Source organism: Pseudophryne corroboree, chromosome 1 (genome assembly GCF_028390025.1).
Source record: "Pseudophryne corroboree isolate aPseCor3 chromosome 1, aPseCor3.hap2, whole genome shotgun sequence".
In the NCBI taxonomy this organism is placed as follows: domain Eukaryota; kingdom Metazoa; phylum Chordata; class Amphibia; order Anura; family Myobatrachidae; genus Pseudophryne; species Pseudophryne corroboree.
In genome coordinates, this window is record NC_086444.1 from 702,484,205 (window position 1) to 702,511,554 (window position 27,350).

Sequence of the window (27,350 nt, forward strand, 5' to 3'; positions counted from 1 at the left end):
CTTGCAATCCCGATTCGATCCGGATGTGCGGTCCCGCCAGGTCGGTATCACAAGAAAAGATAGACTGTGCAGACAAGTCAATCCTTGTTCGATCGGTGTACTATCTAGTTCATCTCACATGTCAATTAAATCTCACATAAGCCAAAATCGTAAGCACACAGTCCATATCTCAAGAAAAGTTAGTCAAAAACGGTGGTGCTGGGCTCCGGGAGGTTCAGGGAAAATCGCAAAGTGAAAATCGGGCATAGCAAGGATCTCACGTGTGCACACACCATTACCTGTGACATCCGTTTCTCTATCAGCCATGGAGGACACTGGTGGATGACCATATGGGGGGGGGGGGGGTATGGTGCAGGAGGCCAGGCACTAAAAGGTTAACTTTTTTTCTTTTCCTATTTAAGGGCAGCCTGGGCTCCTCCTGCCTTATACCTCGACTACTGCACAGGCTAGGCAGCTTTTGCTTAGAAAGAGAAGGAAAGGGGAGGAGGAATAAACAGGAACACAGCCACACAAGCAGGTGAAGAACCTGGTATAATGTAACCCGAAAAATCCGGGAGGGAATCCAGTGTCCCCCCAGAGAAACAGGTTTAGCAGGTAAGAACCAAAATACTGCTTTCTTTATCAGCCATGGAGGATGCTGGAAAAAACACCATGGGATGACCCTCCCTACCCAAATTAGCTGGGTAGGGAGGGTGACAACTAAGGGCCTAATTCAGATCTGATCGCTTGCTAACTATTTTTTGCAGTGCTGTGAGCAGATAGTCGCCGCCTATAGGGGAGTGTATTTTTGCTTTGCAAGTGTGCGATCGCATGTGCAACAGAGCACTACAAAAATAGTTTTGTGCAGTTTGAGTTGCCCAGAACTTACTCGGCCGCTGCGATCACTTCAGCCTGTCCGGTCCCGGAATGGGCGTCAGACACCCGCCCAGCAAACGCTTGGACATGCCTTATTTTTTCAAAACACTCCCAGAAAAAGGTCAGTTGCCACCCACAAACGCCCTCTTCCTTTTAATCTCCTTGCGATCGGCCGTGGGAATGGATTCTTCGTAAAATCCATTGCATAGCAACGATCCGCTTTGCACCCGTGCAACGCGCCTGCGCATTGCGGAGCATAAGCAGTTCTGACCTGATCGCAGCGCTGCAAAAAATGCTAATGAGCAGGTCTAAATGCGGACCGGGAGACCCAGAGAATAAACCTAACTTCCCATTTCCACTGAGAAATAGCCTGAAGGCAAGCACACCTCTCGACCACTGGATAGAAGACAAAAAGTATGAAAGGCGGAAATCCTTAGACCCCTCCACATAAACTCAGAGAGCCTGAACTACGTCCAAGACAACTGCGAGTCACTGGCCTATTGGAAACACGAGACAATAATTTTTTTGGTTTGCATGGAACCTGGAAACGTTTGGAAGAAAAGTGTGTGTAGTATGTAACACTGCCCAGACGAAAAATTAAGTAAAGTGGTCTATGAGAAAAGACATTCAGTTCAATGACCTGGCGAGCCGAAGAGCTAGCCAAAAATGAAACTTTTCAATGTGAGCCATTTGAGGTTGATAGATTCCAACGGTTCAAAGAGGAGATGTTGCAGAGCACGAAGTACAGCAAATCCCATGGCTCCACCCTCCGCGGAGGAACCCCCGGTGGAAAGATTGAACAGCAGGAATAGTAGTCAAACGCCTCTGGACCTTCAAAGACGACAGATGAAGGCCTACATCCAGACCAAGCAATCCAATGGAAAGGAAAGCTCCGATCATCCCAGCCCAGATTGCCCTGATCAGTAGGAGAAGCGGTTGCCTGAAAGCTCCAGTGACTTGGCGAGAGAAACTTATTTCTTCTGTGCACTATCTAGCCTTACTTTGTTATAGACATTCTACCTAATAGGTATAACAGTGCGGAAACTATCAGTTATATACAGGTCTCATTGTATGAATACATCTAAGGGCCCCAATTTATGTGAATAACGAGTTTTATGGTAAGAACTTACCTTTGTTAAAACTTTCTGCGAGGTACACTGGGCTCCACAAGGAATGGACAATGGGGTGTAGAGTAGGATCTTGATCTGAGGCACCAACAGGCTCAAAGCTTTGACTGTTCCCAGAATGCATAGCGCCGCCTCCTATATCACCCCGCCTCCCTGCACAGGATCTCCATTTTTAGTTAACCAGTCCAATGCAGTAGCAGGAAGAGACGACAACGGTTAGTAGCCACAACACCGCATTCTCACGACAGGAAACGTGTCAGCGGCTAATGCCATACCAACTCAAAGAAGCCAAGTGCGTCTGGGTGGGCGCCTTGTGGAGCCCAGTGTACCTCGCAGAAAGTTTTAACAAAGGTAAGTTATTACCATAAAACTCGTTTTCTGTAGCGGGGTACACTGGGCTCCACAAGGAATGGACAATGGGGATGTCCTAAAGTAGTTCCTTATGGGAGGGGACGCACTGTAGCGGGCACAAGAACCCTGCGTCCAAAGGAAGCATCCTGGGAAGCGGCAGTATCGAAGGCATAGAACCTTATGAAAGTGTTCACAGAGGACCATGTAGCCGCCTTGCACAATTGTTCAAGGGTCGCACCACGTTGGGCCGCCAAAAAGGTCCAACAGACCGAGTAGAATGGGCCTTAATGTGATCAGGAACAGAGAGACCAGCCTTCACATAAGCATGTGCAATCACCATTCTAATCCATCTGGCCAGAGTTTGCTTGTGAGCAGGCCAGCCCAGTTTGTGAAACCCAAAACACAACAAAAAGAGAATCAGATTTCCTAATAGGAGCAGTTCTCTTCACATAGATACGGAGAGCCCGTACCACATCCAAAGACCGCTCTTTGGGAGACAGATCAGGAGAAACAAGTGCCGGAACTACAATCTCCTGATTAAGGTGGAACAAAGAAACCACCTTAGAAAGATAGCCGGAACGAGTCTTAAGAACCGCCCGGTCACGGTGAAATATCAGATATGGGGAACTACAGGACAAGGCACCCAAATCCGACACTCTTCTAGCTGAAGCAATAGCCAGCAGAAACACCACCTTAAGGGAAAGCCACTTAAGGTCAGCTGAACCAAGAGGTTCAAACTGAGATTCTTGTAACGCCTCCAAAACTACCGACAAGTCCCAAGGAGCCACAGGCGGGACATAGGGAGGTTGGATACGCAACACGCCCTGAGTAAAGGTATGCACATCAGGTAAGGTCGCAATTTTTCTCTGAAACCACACCGACAAGGCAGATATTTGAACCTTGAGGGAGGCCAGACACAGGCCTAAGTCCAGGCCCTGCTGAAGAAAAGCCAACAACTTGGCTATACTAAACTTGGAAGCGTCATAATCGTTAGATGCGCACCAAACAAAGTAAGAATGCCAGACCCTATAGTAAATCTGAGCCAAAGCCGGTTTCCGGGCCCGCAACATAGTTTGAATGACCGCCTCAGAAAACCCTTGAGCCCTTAAGACGGAAGCTTCAAGAGCCACGCCGTCAAAGACAGCCGGGCTAGATCCTGGTAGACACAGGGGCCCTGAACGAGGTGGTCTGGGCGTTGTGGAAGTAGAATTGGACGCTCTGACGATAGGCCTTACATGTCTGAGAACCAGTGCCGTCTGGAACACGCTGGAGCTATGAGAAGCAGAATTCCTTTTTCTAGCTTGAACTTTCGAATTACCCTGAGCAGGAGTGACACCGGAGGTAACACGTACGGCAGCCGAAATCTCCACGGTACTACCAGCGCATCCACGAATGCTGCTTGAGGATCCCTTGTCCTTGCTCTGAAGACCGGAACCTTGTGATTGTGTCGAGACGCCATCAGATCTACGTCTGGAAGGCCCCACCTTTCCACTAGGAGTTGAAACACTTCTGGATGGAGGCCCCACTCGCCGGCATGCACGTCCTGACGACTGAGAAAGTCTGCTTCCCAATTCAGGACTCCCGGAATGAATATTGCTGATATGGCCGGTAGATGGCGTTCTGCCCACTGTAGAATCCGTGAGACTTCCTTCATTGCTAGGCGGCTTCGAGTGCCGCCTTGATGATTTATGTAAGCCACTGTGGTGGCGTTGTCCGACTGTACTTGAACAGGACGGTTCTGAATTAAATGCTGGGCTAGGTTGAAGGCATTGAAGACCGGCCGCAACTCCAGAATATTGATCGAGAGGAGGCACTCCTCCTTGGTCCACCGATCCTGCAAGGAGTGTTGCTCCAGCACCGCGCCCCAACCTCGTAGACTGGCATCTGTTGTCAACAAGACCCAGTCGGATATTCAGAAGGGACGGCCCCTGCACAGTTGTTGGTCCCGGAGCCACCAGAGCAGCGACAGACGGACCTCCGGAGTCCATAAGATAATTTGAGACCTGATCCGGTGAGGCAGGCCATCCCATTTTCTATAATCAGCCTCTGGAGAGGGCGAGAATGGAATTGAGCGTACTCCACCATGTCCAATGCTGACACCATGGGGCCCAGCACCTGCATCGCCGAATGTATCGACACTTGCGTACGAGATAGGAAGCAACGAATCCTGTCCTGAAGTTTCAGGACTTTCTCCCGAGACAGGAACAACCGCTGGTTGTGAGTGTCCAATTGTGCTCCCAGATGCACCATGCTCTGAGCAGGGATCAGGGATGACTTCTTCCAGTTGATGAGCCACCCGTGGGCTTGCAGAAACCGGATCGTCACATCTAGATGACGCAGGAGAGATCTGGGGAATTTGCCAGGATTAACAAGTCGTCCAAATACGGCAGTATCCTGACCCCTTGACGGCGGAGTACCACCGTCATCACCACCATGACTTTTGTAAAGACTCGCAGAGCCGTTGTTAAACCAAAAGGTAACGCCCAAAACTGGTAATGGCAGTTGCCAATCGCAAATCTCAGGTATTGCTGATGAGACACTGCTATAGGAATATGCAGGTAAGCATCCTGTATATCCAGGGAGACCATGAAGTCCCCAGGTTCCAAGGCCAGAACTATAGAGCGAAGGCTTCCATCCGGAACTTGGAAACCTTCACAAACCTGTTCAATGCCTTGAGGTTGAGAATCCGGGAGGACTCATTCGGCTTCGGGACTAGAAACAGCGGAGAATAGTACACCCGGCCCCTCTGCGCAAGAGGCACCTGTACTACGACTCCTGTATCCAGGAGGGTCTGTACCACCGAATGTAGAGTATTTGCCTTTGTCTTGTCCAATGGGACATCTGTCTGGCAAAATCGATGAGGGAGTCTGTTTTTGAAGGCTATGGCATAACCTAGAGTGACGACTTCCCATACCCAGGCATCTGAAGTGGTCTTCAACCATTCCTGGGTATACCCTAGAAGCCGGCCCCCCACCCTGGGATCCCCCAGAGGGAGGCCCGCCCCGTTATGCGGCAGGCTTATCCGTCTTGGAAGCTGGCTGACGGGCCGCCCAGGCTCTTTTGGGCTTAGGCTTACCAGGTTTGGAAGTGCGGGCCTGCTTGTTGTACGGCTGACCTTTTGCTTTACCTGAAGGACGAAAGGACGTACCTTTAGCCTTAGACACAGAAGGAGCAGTACTTGGCAGACAGGCAGTTTTGGCAGTAGCCAGGTCAGCCACAATCTTATTTAAATCCTCCCCAAACAGAATATCTCCCTTAAAATGGAGTACCTCCAGGGTTTTTCTAGAGTCCAGATCCACAGACCAGGAACTCAGCCACAATATCCGGCGAGCCAGGACTGACGTAGTAGAGGCCTTGGCTGCCAGGATACCGGCATCAGAAGCCGCTTCTTTAATATAACGAGAAGCTGTGACAATATAAGACAAGCATTGTCTAGCATGGTCAGAGGAGATTTCAGCATCTAACTCCAAGGCCCATGCTTCAATGGCCTCTGCAGCCCAAGTAGCTGCAATAGTGGGCCTTTGTGCAGCACCCGTGAGGGTGTAAATCGCTTTCCAACAACCCTCCACACGTTTATCCGTAGGCTCTTTTAGAGACGTGACTGTGGTGACCGGTAGAGCTGAGGAAACCACCATCCTAGCCACATGAGAGTCCACTGGAGGAGGCGTTTCCCAATTCTTAGACAGCTCTGGCTTGAGGGGATAGCGAGCCACCATCTTCTTTTGAGGCACAAACTTCGTACCCGGGCTTTCCCAGGGTTCCTGATGTATATCCACTAGGTGGTCAGAGTGAGGTAAAACTTGTTTAATCACCTTCTGACGCTTGAACCTATCTGGTTTCTTAGGAGGAACAGATGGCTCGGGATCATCCGGAATCTGTAAAACTTAATAGCCTCCAAAAGATCAGGAACATCCACATCTGAACCACCCTCCCCATCAGCCGTATCCGAGTCAGAACCTGTGGGGTCAGTGTAAGTGCCGTCTTCATCCGACGAGGTGTCAGTGACAGCAGTGGATTGTGAGGAGACAAGCGCTCGCTTAGAGGACCCCTTGGACGTAGGCGAGCGACGGTCAGACTTTTTAGTAGTCAGGGAGTGGTTCAACTTCATTATTTGAGCAGATAAATCGTCCGCCCACGGCGGGTTAGCTGCAGGAACCACAAACTGTTGTACCGGCATTGGGGGTCCCATAGGGGGTGTTAGTTTATGAACTAGTGTATGCAGAAGCATGGAAAAAGCGGCCCACGGCGGGTCATTATTTGCCCCCGTTGCCACTGTCCCACTGGGGGGCAAAGAGCCCCCAGAACCAGAGCCCAAAGCTGCTATATTCTCCTCATAGGTATCTGCGGCTTCAGCAACACCGGCAGTGTGTTCAGCCCCAGAACCGTTACCCTCAGAAGCAGACATGATATACCTTGCAGTATCAGGTAACAGTACAATTTGTCAGCAGCACAATACCTCTAGCACAAACCCCTGCGCAGTGTAGTCAGCACCAGCAGAGATAAAAGGAGAGATATGGTGACTAAATCACAGAGAAAAACACATAATACAGTATATCTTTGTGAAAATCCTATATTAGATAAAACCCGACGCACCAAGCCCCCTCAGGTTATAGAATATAGGGATAGCAAGTTGAGCGAAAGACACGAAATGGACACCACTCAGCTATCAAATGCACACACAAATAGTCACAGTCTGTACAATGCAGAGGTTATTACTAATAATAATACTGAACTGGACTAGCTTACACAGCTATATAACAATATATATAACAGTACACAGTAAGAAATGGATGTATATCACAGGGTAATTGTACTAGGAAACCCTGACTAAGTGCACGCTCTTAACTAACACTGACTAAAAAAGGCAGGTAGAATACTTAAGTGTGTTGTAAAGTCACAGCACTGACAACCAGGCGGCTTTACATAGGAGTATTTTCCCAAGCATTCCCAGGAACAGTGAGCTGAGGGATAATGGCGCTGCAGACACTGCCAGGGAGTGAGGGAGAGACAGATATGCAGCTCCAGGGCGGGAACATTTGCAGAAAATGGCGCCCTGGTGCTGGGGGAGGGGCTTCAGGTCCAAGCTCCATCCCCCTGCTGGCAAAACCACCGGGTACTGCGGGCTCTAATAAAATGGTTTATAGAGAAAACCTGACCTGTCCCATGCCCAGGTGATCTAGTGGGATCGCCTGTACTGCCACAGTGTCCACCGCCAACGGGCGCGGCCAGCCTCCCAATGACCGCGCCGGATCGAGTTAAAGACCAGTCCCACAAGCAGGACCCACTTACCACCTCCCGAATCGCGGCCACGCGAATCCGGAGAGCCCCCGTCGTGTGTGCCCGATAAGAAGAAAACCAGAGCCTCCTGCTGTAGTTACCCGTCAACCAGGGCTCGAGAGTGTACAGCGCCGCTGGGGAGTGCCGGAGCTGAAGCTGTGAATGTCCACTGAAATGTAACACTGCTGCTGCACTTAGTCTTCAATTTTTTCCTCAGAAAAAAAGCTCTTCTTAGGGCTGCCTGGAGCAGCCCCTCTGTTAAGTGCCTGCTACTGCAGCACCAACGACAAAACTGAGATCCTGTGCAGTGAGGCGGGGTGATATAGAAGGCGGCGCTATGCATTCTGGGAACAGTCAAAGCTTTGAGCCTGTTGGTGCCTCGGATCAAGATCCTACTCTACACCCCATTGTCCATTCCTTGTGGAGCCCAGTGTACCCCGCAGCAGAAATATAGTTCCATGCTTAAGTAGGTATGATTGTGAACTGCTATGTACTGTAAAAAGGATTGCAAACTGCGAAAAAGAAATGATTGACAATCATTAAGTAGGCATTAGTGAATCCTTTATTGATATGTTGTAAGAAGTGCTAGCATTTATTCTAGGAATAAATTAAAAAATCCTTTTGCATACATTAGCATTCGGTCTGCCACTGTGTGTCTGGAAAAGTTTAAGTGTCCTTGCCACTCTCTGCTGCAGTGTGAAGGAGGGAAGAAGAAAATGTGCTGCGGTGGAAAGAGTGCTGGAGCAAGAGCAGATTTCTGTCAACAGACTGCATGCTGGTAACATTGGGTCAGTAATAATCCAAAACACTAACATCTACTATAAAATTATTTGGGTACCACTCATGTTGGAGTAATCAAAATGTCAGGGAGAGATGGTCCTATAGAGTGACTGGGCCGCCAGTAGATTATCATCCACCCTGAAGTTGTAGGGCAGCCGCCATCACAGGCACCACATTGCTGAATACACAAGCGGCTGTTGACAACCCAAAGGGCATGGCCCAAAACTGGTAGTGGCCCGAGGGGACAGCAAACTGTTTTTTCCTATCAAAAAATCCTGCAAACAAAAAAACCCCACGGATTTGGACATGTAAGTAAGCATCTTTGACGTCCAAAAGATGCTAGGAAATCTCCAGACTCCAAGGACTGCAAAATGGACTGAAGAGGACCTGAACCTGGGCACCTGGAGTAAATGTGGAGGGATTTAAAACTGGGAACCATCTGGAAAGAACCATCCAGTTTTCAGAGTAACAAGTTGCAATAGGAACCGATGATCCTTTGCTGTGGAGGGACCTGGGAAACAACTCCAGTGTCCAGAATGGACTGAACACACACCAGTGATCCTGGAAGCTGATGGACCTCGATGCAGACCAATAGTGAAAAAGCAGCTGGAAGGAGGCTCTTTGAAAGAAAACAGGATTTTGGTACTTACTGATAAATCCCTTTCTCCGATTGCACAGAGGACACTGAAGTGCTCTTTACAGAGGGGCTATAGGAGGTTGCAACCGGAAACTGGCATTTGATTAGCTCCTCCCCTTCTATGACACCCCCCTCCCTGCCACCTCCGAGCCAGTCTAAGAAAACTGCCAGAGAAGAGCTGAAAGAAACACACTACAAAAAGGAGGAGGTTAAACAAGTACACACCATAACATTACACAACAAAACTTGTGAAAAACTGCAAGGATAGTAACAAGAAAAAAGGAGCAGTCAAAAACATGTAATGACAAACAACCATGGCAGGAAGGAACAGCGCCGGGTGGGCTTCCAGTGTTCCCTGTGGAGAAAGGGATTTATTGGTAAGTATCAAAATCCTGTTTTCTCCTTCATCCACTAGGGGACACTAAAGTGCTCTTTACAATGGGGACGTCCCAGAGCTCCCATCACGGGCGTGAGAGCACTGAGAACCCTGCAAAACAGCACGGCCATACTGTGAGGCACAGGCCGCACAAGTATCAAACTGGTAGAACCGGACAAAAGTATGTCGGCCAGACCAAATGGTCGGCTGACACAGCTAGGGTCATAGAAACCCTGTGGGCAGCCACCCACGAAGGAACCACAATGTGTGGAGTGTGCAGAAATGGAAACAGGTGGTTTCCGAGAAGCCACCACATAGGCCTACCTTATGGTCAGACGGATCCAGCAGGCCAGGGTCTGTGTAGAAACCAGCCATCATGGACAAGCAGCAACATACAGAACGAACAAGGAATCAGATTTCGGGATAGAAGTGGTCCTGACGAGGTCTAGGGAACTTGACACCAGAGAAACTGCTGGGATAGCCGGCACCACAATTGGCTGGATAACGTGGAAAGCCGAGCTCGGCCCTATCCTCGTGGAACACCAGATAAGGAGGATGGCAGGACAGAGCTCAGACACCCTTCTGGCTGAAGCGAAGGCAAGGAAAAGTACCACCTTCCAAGTAAGATACTTCATCTCCACAGTCACCAAAGGCTCAAACAAAGGAGACTGTATGAAGGAGAAAACCAGGTCCAGGTCCCATGGGGTCATAGGAGGTACAAAGGGTGGTTGTAGTAAGATAACCCCCTAAAAAAATGTCTATCTCTGGAAGTAAAGTCAACCTCTTCTGTAAGAAGATGGAAAGTGCAGATACCTGAACTTTCAAAGATCCGAGATGCAGGCCCAAAGAAAAGCCCGGCTGCAGGAAAAGCAAGAGTCTAGCCAACTTGAAAACTGTAGGAGGAGCCCATAGCCGTTCACCCCAGGCCACATAGGATTCCATATACTGTGCTAATGTCTGGAAGTGACATCCTTCCGGGCTTGAAGAATGGTAGGAATCACCGCTGAAGGAATACCCTTCTGTCTTAAGATGGCCTTTTCAAAAGCCACACCGTCAAACATAGCCGCCTTAAGTTCGGATAGATTAAAGGACCCTGCTGTAGGAGATCCTCTCTCAGCGGTAGAGGCCATGCATAATCTATCGTCAGAAAGCATAGGCTGGAGTACCAGACTCTGCAAGGCCAGTTCAGAGCCATTAGTAGCACTGTGGCCCCTTCTCTCTGTGCTGGAGTAGACGATGCAATGGAGGAAATGGTGGAAGAGACCAATGTAACTGCCAAGGTGTCGTGAGAGCATCAATTGCCATTACCACCGGGTCTCTCGTCTGAGAGCAGTATAGCGGCAGTTGGTGGTTGTGCGCTGGTTTGCAATGAGGTCGATCTGTGGAAGACCCCACCGACGGACAAGCTTTTGGAATACCTGAGGATGGAAAGCGCACTCCCCCTAGTTAACGTCCTGGCAGCTGAGATAATCGGCCTCCCAATTTTCTACGCCTGGAATGAAGATCGCCGACATGGTCTGTGCGTATTTCTCTGCCAAGAGCAGAATGCGGTTTACCTCTTTCATGGCTGTGAGTGCCACCCTGTCAGTTGATGAACACCATTCTGATGGACCACCCTAGAAGCAGATCTGCCTGCTGCATTGTGTGGAATACTGCTCTTAATTCGAGGCTGTTTATGGGCAGGGTAGATTTTTGGGGGGTCCACCACCCCTGAAACTGGTTTTCCATGGTCACCGCCCACCATCCTCGCAGACTTGCATCTGTGGTAAGGGGTGTCTACTCCCAAACTTCGAACCTCTTGCCTTCCAACAGGTGTGTTGAGTTCAGCCACCAGAGAGGCAAGATTCGTAATACAGTCACCCTTTGATGCAGAAACATGTGATCTGGACCACTGACTTAGCAGACGCAGCTGAAGAGGCCTTGAATGAAAACGGTCGTACAGAATGGCCTTGAAGGCTGCCACTAACTTCCCAAGGAGACGTATACATAAGTGTACAGATAATAGACGTTGGTGTAGAACCAACCTCGCCATCTCCAGTATGGACAAAACTTTTTCCGAAGGGAGGAATACCCTCTGCAGGACTGTGTCGAGAATCATCCCCAGGAACTACAGCCTCAGCATTTGTCACTTCGATGTCCTGAAGCAATCAGGAGAAGATCGTCCAGATAATGGACAATCGTAGCAATGTGTCTCTGAAGTAGAGCCATCATGATGGCCATGACCTTCGTGATCACCCTGGGGGCCAAGGTCAGGCCGAATGGCAAAGCCTGGAATTGGAAGCGAGAGTCCCAAATGGTGAATCTGAGAAACGCCTGGTGTGGAGGCCAAATGGAAATGTGCAGGTAAGCGTCCTTGATGTCGAAGTACACCATAAACTCATTTTGTTCTAGTCCCGCTATAACCGAATAAAGGAGACTCCATCTTGAATTTGAGTACTCGCAAGAAAAGATTAAGATCCTTTAAATTTAGAATTGGTCTAGCCGATTTGTCCGGCTTCGGCACAAGGAATAGGCTTGAGTAGAAGCCCTGTGGCTGCTGAGATGTGGGGACTGTGACTAACACCCTTGCTGCCAGGAGTTTCCGATAGCTTCCTGCTGTATGACATGCCTGTCATCTGTAGCTTGCAAACCTGTGGTAAAGTACCAGTGAGGTTGTTGGATTTGGAAATCAATTTTGTTCCGAACCCAGGCATTTGGGCAGGATTATGCCCCCACATCCATGTTATCTAGTAGACTAGCTCCACCCTGGGGTCCCCACAGGTGAGAGGGAAGCCCATCATGCACTGGGTTTGTTGGTGGACATACTGTTCTGGTAGGTGGAGAGCCTGCTCCTCTGCCACGACCTCTGTAACCCCTGGGAGCGGCAGCTCCTGCCACGGAATGTTCTCTGAACTTGGAAGATGCACGAAAGGACTGAAAGGAAGGTCCTGTGTATGACCTACGAGAAACTGGAGCAGCTGAGGGGAGATAAGCGGACTTTCCTCCAGTAGCCTAGAAAATCCACTTTTCCAGCTCTGGACCGAACAAGATCTGCCCCGTAAAGGGCAGTACCTCTACCTCCCTTTTGGATTCCACATCCGCCAGCCACTGACGCAGCCAGAGCTCTTTTACAGATATTGACACTGCAGAAATCCAACCGTCACGGGTGCAGACCTCCTTGGATACTCCCCACAGATAGGCGGAACATTCACAGATGTGTCCAGCTAAAGGGATCAATTCCTCAGCAAAGAGCTCCAAGCAAGCTTGTGGACAGTTGTTCTGCCCAGGCTTCAATAGCCTTGTTGACCCAACACCCTATCTGTGCAGGGCGGTGTATAACACCGCCGCTGAATAAATAGATTTGAGGGCAGTTTCTAATTTTATGACCATTCCTTTAAAAGGTGGCCTCAGGAACTGGCAGAACGCTCTTCTTTGACAGACGAGACACTGAGGGGATCCACTGTGGGAGAAGTCTCACTATAATTTTCTGCAGATAAAGGGTAAGACGATAAAAACCTATGGGACACAATTTTTTTTATACGGGTGTTCCCAGGCTGTATTCAGGTATAAATCCAGTTCCTCAGAAACCGGAAATGAGGCAGCCATTTTGCTTAATGCCAAATAAAGAGGAGCGTACCTTTAACCCTAGACGCACTGCAGCAATAAGCACCTGTTGCCTGTGTAACATTTTCAGACTCCTCGGAAACCTGTACCTCCCCTGAGTCGTGAGAGAACTCTGCCTCCTCTAGGGGGGCATGTCTTCTTCCTCAGAGTCCTCAAATTGTAACACGGAGGGCAAAGGTCTCTTTTTTTGAGACCTGGGGTGGGGTTACCAGGGAAGGCGTCTGGGATGGACCATGGCTTTAGAAAGCGCTTCCACTCATTTTGCTAGGAACCGCGTCCAAGTAGGTTTAGGTTGAAGAAAAGGGGCAGGCTGTTGTGTCTCCCAAGTAGAGATACCTGCTAGGGTTATGCTCACAATCTGTCATGCGGATGGGGGACCCCAGCGTGCGCCTTACAAAGTGGCGTGATGTCTTCCCCAGAGACGGTGGTCTCTGCAGCCAGGGACCCTGGCGCGAACCGCACACAGCTACGATAGGGTCCCCCTGTGGTAACTCCATTGATGCTTTGTGAATCTAATGTTAAAAATAATTAAGCCCTGAGAATCCAAGATAGTGACCAGTTCCCTCAGGCACATTGAAAACACTTGCTTGAAGGGGGACATAGAAGGGGAGGAGCTAGTCACAACTCTAGAAATTTAAAATGCCAGCTCCCGGTGGCAACCGCCTATATCCACACTGTAAAGGGCACTCCAGTGTCCCCTAGTAGATGAAGGAGAAACATTTCCATACTCTGAATCCAAGAACCGCATGTTGTCCTCCACCATTCCTCTCAGAACTGCAGATGGCCGCCCACTTTGGGAGCCCCCAGGTGCGAGACTGACCTGTCATGCGGCTAGTGTGTCTGTGGACTTGGTGGCAGGCTTCGTAACCTCCCATCATTGTTTTCCTTGGGCTTTCTGCTGGAGGAAGAAACACAACCTCATAAGGAAGGTTGGAACTGCAGATGCCTCTGGGGACGAAAGGACTGGAATGAAGGAAATTTTAGCTTGGCAGCCATGGACCACCGGTATGAAAGCAGAGTGGAAGGATACTAAAATCTAAAGCCGCATGCCCCAGGTAGACTGCTGCTTTTCCAACGTACAAAGTCAGACAATTTCTCCAAAGCCATGGAAGCCCGAAATCTGCATCAACGGAAGCGAAGATGACAAATGAATAGAATATGAGATATATATGTTCTGCACAGAAATGTGAGGCCAAACTGTAATAAGTCAGAGAAAAGTAATATGTTAAAGAGAAGGAGACAATGAGAAAAATAAAAGTACTCCACAATGTAAGTAACAATGGGCAGTAATTGCTTAACAAGGAAAACCCCAACTGGTAGAAAATGTTTTCTGAATAACCTGAATGCTGAAGATGAGGTATACCGGGAGATGAGGCGGCTGTGCACCTCTGCGGAGACCAGCCTTAGTAGGCACTGAGGAAAATGTCTGTTCAGCGTCTGTGAGGGATGCCTGCTGTGAAGGAAAGCAAAAAGCGGTGGTGGATGAGCTAACAGGGATAACCTCCCTCGCTCTTCTGTCATGGACCCCAGAGCGAATGGCCGCCTCTATAGAAGTACCCCGTTGCCTGCCGTCCTGGACGCCCACTGTCAGCACCGCCGATCAGACGTTAAAATGCAGCTCTTATTTTGTTCCCCTGTCGCATCTGTCTGCAGATCTCTAGTGTGTTGCTGATGGGTCTGGCCGAAGATGCTGTCCCATTCCCCAGCTCTGCGGTCCCTGGCGCTGGGGGAGGTGTAGCGGTAGCTCGAGCATCTTGTAGGACGTCCAGCCCACTTTATAAATAAAATAAAATGTAACGAGAAAAAAAAAAAAAAAAAAAAAGTAGAGGATGCTTAAAAGAAACCCCCTAAAACAGAGCCCGCTCCTGAAAGCGCCAAACAGGCTGCCAGTGGCTGGGGTATAGAGGAGTAGGAACCAAGTGTGCTGGGAGAGAAAAGTTAACTATTTAGTGCCCAGACTCCTACTTACAACGTGAAGTGCATGTCCTCTATGAAGGAAGGAGAAAACAGAAAATTGCTGCAAAAGAGCCTAACAAATCCGGCCTAGCTTAAAAACAAAAAAACAAAACAGAAAACTGCCTGCCCTGTGCAGGGTGTGGGAGTATAGGGAGGAGGAGCCATGAAAAAGTTCATCTTTTAGTCCCAATCCTCCTTCAGCACAGCCATAAACCACCATGGTCTTCCTCCAGTGTGCCCCATGGCTGATAAGAATCAACAGGAAAAAGGAGATTTATGGTAAGAACTTACCTTTGTTAAATCTTTCTGCGAGGTACACTGGGTTCCACAGGGATAACATCAGGGTGTAGAGTTGGCTAAAAGCTTTGACTGTTCCCAAGATGTACAGCGCCGCCTCCTCTATAACCCCGTGCATAGGAGCTCAGTTTTGTTAACCAGTCCAATGCAGTAGCAGGTAAAAAAAAGACAACCGTTAGGAGAAGGTATCAGAGGCTAATGCCAGACAAACCCCAAAAAGCTAAGTGCGTTAGGGTGGGCGCCCTGTGGAACCCAGTGTACCTCGCAGAAAGATTTAACAAAGGTAAGTTCTTACCATAAATCTCCTTTTCTGCAGCGGGGTACACTGGGGTTCCACAGGGATAACATCGGGGATGTCCTAAAGCAGTTACTCATGGGAGGGGATGCACTGTAGCGGGCACAAGAACACGGCGTCCAAAGAAGGCATCCTGGGAGGTGGAAGTATCGAAGGCATAGAACCTTATGAATGAGTTCACCGAGCACTACGTAGCCACCTTGTACAATTGTTCAAGGGTCGCACCACGGCGGGCCGCCCAAGAAGGAACAGACAGAGTAGAATGGGCTGTGATGGTAGCAGGAGCTGGAAGGCCAGCCTGTACATAAGCATGTGCAATCACCATTCTAATCTATCTGGCCAAGGTCTGTTTGTTAGCAGGCCAGCCACGCTTGTGAAAACCAAAAAGGACAAAGAATCAGATCTCTGAAGAGAAGCTGTCCTCTTCACATAAATACGGAGAGCCGGACCACATCCAAAGACCGCTCTTTGCAGGATAAACCTGGAGAGGTAAAGGCCGGAAACACAATCTCTTACTTAAGGTGGAAAGATGACACCACCTTAGGTAGATAACCAGGGCGAGTTCTAAGAACCGCACGGTCACGTTGAAAAATCAGAAAGGGTGACAAACAGGACAAGGCACCCAAGTCTGAAACCCGTCTAGCAAGACCTTAAGGGTAAGCCACTTAAGGTCCACAGACTCAAGAGGTTCAAACGGAGACTCTTGTAGGGCATCCAGAACAACCGACAAATCCTAAGGAGCCACAGGAGGAACATAGGGAGGTTGAATCCGTTAAACACCCTGAGTGAAAGTATGAACGTCAGGCAGAGACGCAATTTTTCTCTGAAACCATACCAAGGCCAAAATATGAACCTTGAGGGAGGCCAGACGAAGGCCTAAGTCCAGGCCCTGTTGCAGAAAAGCCAAGAGTTCGGCAGTACTGAACTTGTATGCATCATAATTGTTAGTTGCACACCAAGCAAAATAAGAAAACTAAACCCTATGATATATCAGAGCTGAAGTCGGTTTACGGGCCTTCAACATAGTTTGAATGACCACCTCAGAAAAACCTTTGGTCCTCAGTACGGAAGCTTCAACAGCCCTGCCGTCAAAGCCAGCCGGGCCAAATCCGAGGAGTTCTGGGCGCTGCGGAAGCAGAAGAGGAAGCTCTATTGAGAGACCCTGCAGGTCTGAGAACCAATGCCATCTGGGTCATGCCGAAGCGATTAGAAGTAGTATTCCTCCTTCTTGCATGAACTTCCTTATTACCCTGGGCAAAAGTGACACCGAAGGGAACACGTACGGCAGCCGAAAGTTCCATGGAATTGCCAGTGTGTCCACGAACGCTGCTTGAGGATCCCTTTCCTTGCTCCGTAGATCGGAACCTTGTGATTGTGTCGAGGCGCCATCAGGTCTACAGCTAGTAGACCCCACTGTTCCACGAGGAATTGAAAGACCCCCAGATGAAGGCTCCACTCTTCGGAGTGTACGTCCTGATGACTGAGGAAGTCCGCTTCCCAGTTTAGATCCCACGGAATGAACACTGCCGATATGGCTGGCAGATGGCGTTACGTCCAATCTTTGACATTTCCATCAGTGCTTTGCGGCTTCAGGTGCCGCCTTGATGATTTATGTATGCCACCCTAGTGGCATTGTCTGACTGTACCTGAACAGGCCTGTTCTGTACCAGAGGCAGAGCTAGTGTCAACGCATTGAACACTGCCCGCAATTCCAGAATGTTTATCGGGAGGAGAGATTCCTCCCTGGTCCACTGACCATGAAGAGAGTGTTGCTCCAACACCGCTCCCCAACCCCGCAGACTGGCATCAGTCGTCAGAAGGACCCTGTTGGAGATCCAGAATGGACGACCCCTGCTCAGTTGATGGTCCTGCAGCCACCAAGTCAGTGACAGACGGACCTCCGGAGTCCAGGATATCATGTGAGGCAGGCCATCCCATTCGGAGAGAATTAACCTCTGCAGAGGGCGGAAATGAAATTGAGGGTACTCCACCATGTCGAAAGCAGACACCATGAGGCCTAGTACTTGCATCGCCGAGTGAATTGACACACGTGGGCGAGAGAGGAAGCATCTTAACTAGTTCTGAAGCTTCAAGACCTTCTCCGGAGACAAAAACAACCACTGGTTGTGGGTGTCCAATAGTGCTCCCAGGTGCACCATGCTCTGAAGAAGAACCAGGGAAGATTTCTTCCAGTTCATGAGCCAGCCGAGGGTTTGCAGTAATTTGACCTTCCTTTCCAGGTGATGAAGGAGAACCTCTGGGCAGTTCGCCAGGATCAGCAAGTTGTCGAGATACGGCAGGATCCCGATACCCCGACAGCGGAGTAGGGCCGCCATGACCTTGGTGAAAACTCGAGGAGCAGAGGTCAGAGCAAAAAGGCAAGGCCTGGAATTGAAAATGTAGGTTGCCAATAGCAAACCGCAGGTATTGCTGATGCGACACTGCAATAGGTACTGTATATGCAAGGTAAGCATCCTGTATATCCAGGGATACCATGTAGTCCTTGGGCTGCAGGGCCAGAATAATAGAGGGAAGAGTTTCCATACGGAATTTAGAAACTATCACAAATTTGTCCAAAGACTTGAGGTTGAGAATGGGCCGGGAAGAACCATTAGGAACAGTGTTGAATAGTACCCCCTGCCTCTCTGGGCCAGAGGCACCAGCACTATCACTCCTGTATCCAGGAGGGATTGTACCACCAGATAGAGAGTTTGCTTTTACCAGATCCGAAGGGATGTTTGTTGAGCAAAACTGGCGAGGGGGACGTTTCTTGAAAAAGATGGCGTATGCGTGAGTGGCGATTTCCCTTACCCAGGCATCCGAAGTGGTCTGTAACCATACCTGAGCAAACCGTAGAAGTTGGCCTCCCACCCTGGGATCCCCCAGAGGGAGGCCCTGCCCTGTCATGCAGCAGGCTCATCTGTTCTGGCAGCAGGCTGACAGACAGCCCAGGTACGTTTAGGTTTGGGCCTAGTAGACTTGGAAGTGCAAGCCTGTTTCAGGTACGCCTGACCCTTTGCTTTACCTGGAGGTCGAAAGGAACGAAAGGAAGTACTCTTCGCCTTCGGGGCTGAAGGAGTAGTACTAGGCAGACATGCAGTCTTAGCAGACGCTAAGTCAGCAACAATCTTGTTGAGATCTTCCCTAAAAAGAATGTTTTTCAAGACCAGATCTACCGACCAGGACTACCACCAGGGGATCCGGCGAGCCAGAATAGACGTGGTAGACGCCTTGGCCGCTAGGATACCTGCATCCGATGCCGCCTCTTGAATATAATGAGAGGCTGTAGCAATGTACGAAAGACACTGTTTTGCATTATCAGGAAAGTTTAACGGTAGCTCCGCTTCAACTTCCTAAACCCAGGACTTTATAGCTTTAGCAGCCCAAAAGGCCGCAATAGTGGGCCTATGCACAGCTCCAGCCAGAGTGTAAATGGACTTCAAACAACCCTCCACAAGCTTATCCGTCGGTTCCTTCAGAGAGGTAACGGTAGTGACAGGCAGAGTAGATGATACCACCAGACGTGTGACCTGTGAGTACTCCGGTGGCAGCGTTTCCCAATTTTTGCTTAACTCTGCAGCGAAGGGATAGCGAGCTAGCATCTTCTTATGGGTCCTATACACTGGCTGACATCACTGCACGATATGAACGATCGCGTTCATTAATGAACGAGATAACGTTCATATCGTGCAGTGTGGAGGCACCAGCGTTGAACGATGCGCGGCCCCGTGCTTGTTCATCGCTGGTGCCTCGTCGGCTGTGCATGCAGGCCAATATGGACGATCTCGTCCATATTTGCCCGCGGTTCTATGGAGCCGTGTGACGGGGGGAGTGAAGTAACTTCACTCCCCCCCGTCACTACCACCCCGCCGCCGGGTCGCCCGTCGGCCGTACTCGCCGTCATGCAGCTCAGCGGTGGATCGGCCAATTTATTTCCTGGATATTCCCAGTATTCCTGACGTATGGCAACTAAATGGTCAGAATGTGGAAAAATTTACTTAGTAACCTTCTGAAGCTTGAACTTATCTGGTTTCTCAGAGGGAGCCGGTGGTTCGTCGTCATAATCAATTTGACGAATCAGCCTTATAGACTCTAAGAGGTCAGGAACATCCACTTGGGTCAGGGATTCCCCATCAGGAGCATCTGCACCAGTGTCTGAGGGATAAGTATATGCGCCATCTTCATCAGAAGTGTGTGTAACGTGTGGATTGTGAGGACATAATGGCCTGCTTAGATGACCCCTTGGTCTTAGGCGGGTGAGGGTTAGGATTTTGCTTGGCCAAAGACTGATTTAATTGCTGTAACAGAGGACAGAGTATCTGCCCATAGTTAATTAACAGCAGGGACAATATGTGGCTGTAATGGCACAGGAGGTCCCAAAGGGGGCGCAAGTCTAGTCACCAGCGTAGTCCGTAAATTAGAAAAATGTAGCCCACGGCGGGTCAGTAGTTGCCCCCGTTGTAATAGACTGACTGAGGGGTACGAATCGATCAACACCTGAACCCTCAGCTGTAATATTTTCCTCAGAGACATCCATGGCATGAACACTGCAGGACGCAGGGTCAGCCACAGAACCCTTACCCTGTTAAGCTGACATTATAAGAAAGCTTTCCCCTAGGGTGGAACAGTACAATATAAGCAAAGTACCTAACAAAAATCCCCAGAGATAGTGTGATTACAGGCAGAGCACACACAGAGGATTTAATAGGTATATGGTGACTGTAATACAGAGAAAATACCAAGAGAGTATATCCTGTGATAACCACTATATTATATGAAAACCCTGACGCACAGAGCCCCCCTCAGGGTACAGAATAATAGGATTTTAATACCTACCGGTAAATCCTTTTCTCTTAGTCCGAAGAGGATGCTGGGGACACTTCAAGAACCATGGGGTATAGACAGGATGCGCAGGAGACGTGGGCACTAAGACTTTGAAAGGGGTGTGAACCGGCTCCTACCTCTATGCCCCTCCTCCAGACTCCAGTTATAGGAACTGTGCCCAGGGAGACAGACATTTCGAGGAAAGAATTTAATGTTAACCAAGGTGGGACATATACCAGCACACACCTCAAACACGCCGTACAACATGGCATTTAACAGAAAACTCCAGTCAACAGCATGAACAACCTCAGCAACAGGCTGACCATAAACGTAACACAACCCGTGTGAAAAAATAACTAACAACTGCAGATAGAGTCCGCACTGGGACGGGCGCCCAGCATCCTGTACGGACTACTGGATTTACAGGTAGGTATTAAAATCCTATTTTCTCATACGTCCTAGAGGATGCTGGGGACACTTCAAGAACCATGGGGTTTATACCAAAGCTCTAGAACGGGCGGGAGAGTGCAGATGACTCTGCAGCACCGATTGACCAAACATGAGGTCATCATCAGCCAGGGTATCAAACTTGTAAAATGTCGCAAAAGTGTTTGAACCCGACCAAATAGCTGCTCAGCAGAGTTGTAATGCCGAGACTCCGCGGGCAGCCGCCCAGGATGAGCCAACTTTCCTGGTAGAGTGGGCATTCACTGATTTCGGTAACGGCAATCCAGCCGTAGAATGAGCATGCTGAATCGTATTGCAGATCCAGCGCGCAATAGTCTGCTTTGAAGCAGGCGTCCCAATCTTGTCGGCAGCATACAGGATAAACAGAGTATCCGTTTTCCTAAGTTGAGCCGTTCTGGCGACAAATCTTCAAGGCCCTGACAACATCGAGAGATTTTGACTCCGCGAAGGCATCAGTAGCCACTGGTACCACAATAGGCTGGTTCATGTGAAACCACCTTCGGCAGAAATTGTTGACGAGTCCTCAACTCCGCTCTATCCTCATGGAAGATTAAATAAGGGCTCTTGTGAGACAAAGCCGCTAACTCAGACACCCGCCTTGCGGAAGCTAAGGCCAATAGCATGACCACTTTCCAAGTGAGAAATTTCAACTCAACCTTGTGACTGAAGAAAATGCAACACCACGTTAAGATCCCATGGTGCCACTGGGGGCACAAATGGAGGTTGGATGTGCAAAACTCCTTTCACGAAAGTCTGAACTTCTGGAAAGGCGGCCAATTGTTTTTGAAAGAAAACCGATAAGGCCGAAATTTGTACTTTAAAATTGAGCCTAACTTTAGGCCCGCATCCACACCTGCTGGCAGGAAAAGGAGAAAACGCCCTAGCTGAAATTCTTCCGTAGGAGCGTTCTTGGATTCACACCAAGACACATTTTCTCCAAATACGGTGATAATGTTTAGACGTTACTCCTTTTCTAGCTTGAAGAAGTGTGGGAATAACTTCCCTGGGAATACCCTTTCAGGCTAGGATCCGGCGTTCAACCGCCAAGCCGTCGAACGTAGCCGCGGTAAAACATGGTACACGCACGGTCCCTGCTGTAACAGATCATCTCGGAGAGGAAGAGGCCAGGGATCTCTTATGAGTAATTCCTGAAGATCTGGATACCAAGCCCTCCTTGGCCAGTCCGGAGCAATGAGGATCACCTGAACCTTTGTTCTTCTTATGATCTTTAGCACCTTTGGAATGAGTGGAAGCGGAGGAAACACGTACACCGACTGAAACACCCATGGTGTTACCAGCGCATCCACCGCTATTGTCTGAGGGTCCCTCGACCTGGAACAATATCTCTGAAGTTTCTTGTTGAGGCGAGACGCCATCATGTCTATTTGAGGAATTCCCCAAAGGCTTGTCACTTCTGTGAAGACCTCTTGATGAAGACCCCACTCTCCTGGATGCAGATCGTGTCTGCTGAGGAAGTCTGCTTCCCAGTTGTCCACTCCTGGAATGAAGATTGCTGGCAGAGCGCTTGTATGCCTTTCCGCCCAACGGAGAACTTTTGTGGCCTCTGCCATTGCCGCCCTGCTCTTTGTTACGCCTTGGCGGTTTATGTGCGCTACTGCAGTTATGTTGTCCGATTGTATTAGGAAGGGCCGGTTGCGAAGATGATGTGCCGCTTGAAGAAGGCCGTTGTAAATGGCCCTTAACTCCAGAACGTTTATGTGTAGACAAACTTCCTGGATTGACCATTTCCCCTGGAAGGTTTCCCCCTGTGTGACTGCTCCCCAGGCCCGGAGACTCACATCCGTAGTTACTGGGATCCAGTCCTGGATCCCGAACTTGCGTCCCTCTAGGAGGCGAGAGTTGTGCAGCCACAACAGAAGTGGGATTCTGGTCTTGGAGGATAGGATTATTTTCCAGTGTATGTGCAGATGGGATCCGGACCACTTGTCCAATAGGTCCCACTGAAACACCCTGGCATGGAATCTGCCAAATTGAATGGCCTCGTAGGCCGCCACCATCTTCCCCAGCAACCGAGTGCATTGATGAATTGATACGCTCGCTGGTTTTAGAATTTGTTTGACCAAACTCAATTTCCAGAGCCTTCTCTTCTGGAAGAAAATAAGAATTTACTCACCGGTAATTCTATTTCTCGTAGTCCGTAGTGGATGCTGGGGACTCCGTAAGGACCATGGGGAATAGACGGGCTCCGCAGGAGACTGGGCACTCTAAAGAAAGATTAGGTACGATCTGGTGTGTACTGGCACCTCCCTCTATGCCCCTCCTCCAGACCTCAGTTAAGGAAACTGTGCCCGGAAGAGCTGACATTACAAGGAAAGGATTTTTGGAATCCAGGGTAAGACTCATACCAGCCACACCAATCACACCGTACAACTTGTAATAAACTTACCCAGTTCATAGTATGAACACAACTGAGCATCACTCAACAGATGTCCCATAACAATAACCCTTTATTAAGCAATAACTATATACACGTATTGCAGAAAGTCCACACTTGGGACGGGCGCCCAGCATCCACTACGGACTACGAGAAAATAAGATTTTACTTACCGATAAATCTATTTCTCGTAGTCCGTAGTGGATGCTGGGACTCCGTAAGGACCATGGGGAATAGCGGCTCCGCAGGAGACAGGGCACAAGAATAAAAGCTTTAGGATCAGGTGGTGTGCACTGGCTCCTCCCCCCATGACCCTCCTCCAAGCCTCAGTTAGGATACTGTGCCCGGACGAGCGTACATAATAAGGAAGGATATTGAATCCCGGGTAAGACTCATACCAGCCACACCAATCACACCGTACAACTCGTGATCTGAACCCAGTTAACAGTATGATAAAACGAAAAAGAGCCTCTGAAAAGATGGCTCACAACAATAATAACCCGAATTTGTGTAACAATAACTATATACAAGTATTGCAGACAATCCGCACTTGGGATGGGCGCCCAGCATCCACTACGGACTACGAGAAATAGATTTATCGGTAAGTAAAATCTTATTTTCTCTGACGTCCTAGTGGATGCTGGGACTCCGTAAGGACCATGGGGATTATACCAAAGCTCCCAAACGGGCGGGAGAGTGCGGATGACTCTGCAGCACCGAATGAGAGAACTCCAGGTCCTCCTCAGCCAGGGTATCAAATTTGTAGAATTTAGCAAACGTGTTTGCCCCTGACCAAGTAGCTGCTCGGCAAAGTTGTAAAGCCGAGACCCCTCGGGCAGCCGCCCAAGATGAGCCCACTTTCCTTGTGGAATGGGCTTTTACCGATTTTGGCTGTGGCAGGCCTGCCACAGAATGTGCAAGCTGAATTGTACTACAAATCCAACGAGCAATCGTCTGCTTAGAAGCAGGAGCACCCAGCTTGTTGGGTGCATACAGGATAAACAGCGAGTCAGATTTTCTGACTCCAGCCGTCCTGGAAACATATATTTTCAGGGCCCTGACAACGTCAAGCAACTTGGAGTCCTCCAAGTCCCTAGTAGCCGCAGGTACCACAATAGGTTGGTTCATGTGAAATGCAGAAACCACATTAGGTAGAAATTGAGGACGAGTCCTCAATTCTGCCCTGTCAGAATGAAAAATTAAGTAAGGGCTTTTATATGATAAAGCCGCCAATTCTGACACACGCCTGGCTGAAGCCAGGGCTAACAGCATCGTCACCTTCCATGTGAGATATTTTAAGTCCACAGTGGTGAGTGGTTCAAACCAATGTGACTTTAGGAAACTCAACACAACATTGAGATCCCAAGGTGCCACTGGAGGCACAAAAGGAGGCTGTATATGCAGTACCCCTTTTACAAATGTCTGAACTTCAGGCACTGAAGCCAGTTCTTTCTGGAAGAAAATCGACAGGGCCCAAATTTGAACCTTAATGGACCCTAATTTTAGGCCCATAGATAGTCCTGTTTGCAGGAAATGGAGGAAACGACCCAGTTGAAATTCCTCTGTAGGGGCCTTCTTGGCCTCACACCACGCAACATATTTTCGCCAAATGCGGTGATAATGTTTTGCGGTTACGTCCTTCCTGGCCTTGACCAGGGTAGGGATGACTTCATCTGGAATGCCTTTTTCCCTCAGGATCCGGCGTTCAACCGCCATGCCGTCAAACGCAGCCGCGGTAAGTCTTGGAACAGACAAGGCCCCTGCTGGAGCAGGTCCTTTCTCAGAGGTAGAGGCCACGGTTCGTCCGTGAGCATCTCTTGAAGTTCTGGGTACCAAGTCCTTCTTGGCCAATCCGGAACCACGAGTATAGTTCTTACTCCTCTCCTTCTTATGATTCTCAGTACTTTTGGTATGAGAGGCAGAGGAGGGAACACATACACTGACTGGTACACCCACGGCGTTACCAGAGCGTCCACCGCTATTGCCTGAGGGTCCCTTGACCTGGCGCAATATCTGTCTAGTTTTTTGTTTAGACGGGACGCCATCATGTCCACCTTTGGTTCTTCCCAACGGTTTACTATCAGGTGGAAGACTTCTGGGTGAAGTCCCCACTCTCCCGGGTGGAGGTCGTGTCTGCTGAGGAAGTCTGCTTCCCAGTTGTCCACTCCCGGAATGAACACTGCTGACAGTGCTATCACATGATTTTCCGCCCAGCGAAGAATCCTTGCAGCTTCTGCCATTGCCCTCCTGCTTCTCGTGCCGCCCTGTCTGTTTACGTGGGCGACTGACGTGATGTTGTCCGATTGGATCAATACCGCCTGACCCTGAAGCAGGGGTTTCGCTTGACTTAGGGCATTGTAAATGGCCCTTAGTTCCAGAATGTTTATATGAAGAGATGTTTCCATGCTTGACCACAAGCCCTGGAAATTTCTTCCCTGTGTGACTGCTCCCCAGCCTCTCAGGCTTGCATCCGTGGTCACCAGGATCCAATCCTGAATGCCAAATCTGCGGCCCTCTAGTAGATGAGCACTCTGCAGCCACCACAGAAGAGACACCCTTGTCCTTGGCGACAGGGTTATCCGCTGATGCATCTGAAGATGCGATCCGGACCATTTGTCCAGTAGATCCCACTGAAAAGTTCTTTCATGGAATCTTCCGAATGGAATCGCTTCGTAAGAAGCCACCATTTTTCCCAGGACCCTCGTGCACTGATGCACTGACACCTGGCCTGGTTTTAGGAGGTTCCTGACTAGCTCGGATAACTCCCTGGCCTTATCCTCCGGGAGAAACACCTTCTTCTGGACTGTGTCCAGAATCATTCCTAGGAACAGTAGACGTGTCGTTGGAATCAGCTGCGATTTTGGAATATTTAGGATCCACCCGTGCTGACGTAACACTACCTGAGATAGTGCTACTCCGACTTCTAACTGTTCCCTGGACCTTGCCCTTATCAGGAGATCGTCCAAGTAAGGGATAATTAAGATGCCTTTTCTTCGAAGAAGAATCATTTCGGCCATTACCTTGGTAAAGACCCGAGGTGCCGTGGACAACCCAAACGGCAGCGTCTGAAACTGATAATGACAGTTTTCATTTAATTCATCTGACTCAGGAAAAACTATTGGTAGTTTTTTCACACCCCACATAATACCCTTCTTTGTGGTACTTGTAGTGTCAGAAATGTTCAATGCCTCCTTCATTGCAGTGATCATGTAACGTGTGGCCCTACTGGACATTACGTTCGTCTCCTCACCGTCGACACTAGACTCAGTATCTGTGTCTGGGTCTGTGTCGACCCACTGAGGTAACGGGCGTTTTAGGGCCCCTGACGGTGTCTGAGACGCCTGGACAGGCACTAATTGATTTGCCGGCTGTCTCATGTCGTCAACCGTTTTTTGCAAAGTGCTGACATTATCACTTAATTCTTTAAATACGATCATCCAGTCAGGTGTCGACTCCCTAGGGGGTGACATCACTAACCCAGGCAATTGCTCTGCCTCCACATCACTTTCCTCCTCATACATGTCGACACACACGTACCGACACACAGCACACACACCGGGAATGCTCTGATAGAGGACAGGACCCCACTAGCCCTTTGGAGAGACAGAGGGAGAGTCTGCCAGCACACACCAAGCGCTATATATATATATATATATATATATATATATATATATATATATATATATATATATACACACATATACACTTCTATTCTAAGCAGCTCAGGAGAGCCACCTAGCCTGCACCCTTCTCGTTCGGGCACAAAAATCTAACTGAGGCTTGGAGGAGGGTCATGGGGGGAGGAGCCAGTGCACACCACCTGATCTTAAAGCTTTTATTCTTGTGCCCTGTCTCCTGCGGAGCCGCTATTCCCCATGGTCCTTACGGAGTCCCAGCATCCACTAGGACGTCAGAGAAATAGAATTATCGGTGAGTAAATTCTTATTTTCTCTAACGTCCTAGTGGATGCTGGGGACTCCGTAAGGACCATGGGGATTATACCAAAGCTCCCAAACTGGCGGGAGAGTGTGGATGACTCTGCAGCACCGAATGGGCAAACACAATGTCCTCCTCAGCCAGGGTATCAAACTTGTAGAATTTAGCAAAAG

The 27,350-nt window shown here is 49.3% G+C and overlaps 1 protein-coding gene across 4 annotated transcripts in view; it reads right to left on the reverse strand.

The window, feature by feature from the left end:
- Positions 1 to 27,350, reverse strand: part of ZFR2 (zinc finger RNA binding protein 2) — a 463,201-nt gene that overhangs the window by 207,960 nt on the left and 227,891 nt on the right. The gene's annotated exons all lie outside the window — the stretch shown is intronic.